Genomic DNA, 499 nt, shown 5'->3' on the forward strand with positions numbered 1-499 from the left:
TCGCGATTACATCCTATCGTCGTTAATTGAGTTAGGTTATCTGCGTTTAGCGTATTTGACTACGTTTTAGAGTTTATATCACTATCAGTGTCGTTTTATAGTATGCAATTTTGTACCATAAACGTAATATCATTAGTATTGTTTCTATTTATCAGTATTGAGCCTTGAAATTAATGTTAAATTACCTTTTTGAAGGTTTTATCAAAGATTTGATGATTTGTTTTTAGACAAATGGTGAAACGGCCCTAAAGGCTATTCCCTAATCCACAGATGCTATCACGGTGTAATAGAAGGAATTTCGTAAGTAACTCAATAACAAGATTGACTTCCGTTCGATCAAGGCTGGGTTAACTCGGCTTACACAGTAAATAGTTTTTAGCATCTAAATATGTAAGACATATTTTAATTTACTTAAGTGATATTTTTCTTCCATATTAACAACTATTGATTACTAAAGTTGTTCACACAATGTAAAAATGTTAATATCATGTTGTTATAT

The sequence above is a fragment of the Zerene cesonia genome, chromosome 6 (assembly GCF_012273895.1).
Source record: "Zerene cesonia ecotype Mississippi chromosome 6, Zerene_cesonia_1.1, whole genome shotgun sequence".
In the NCBI taxonomy this organism is placed as follows: domain Eukaryota; kingdom Metazoa; phylum Arthropoda; class Insecta; order Lepidoptera; family Pieridae; genus Zerene; species Zerene cesonia.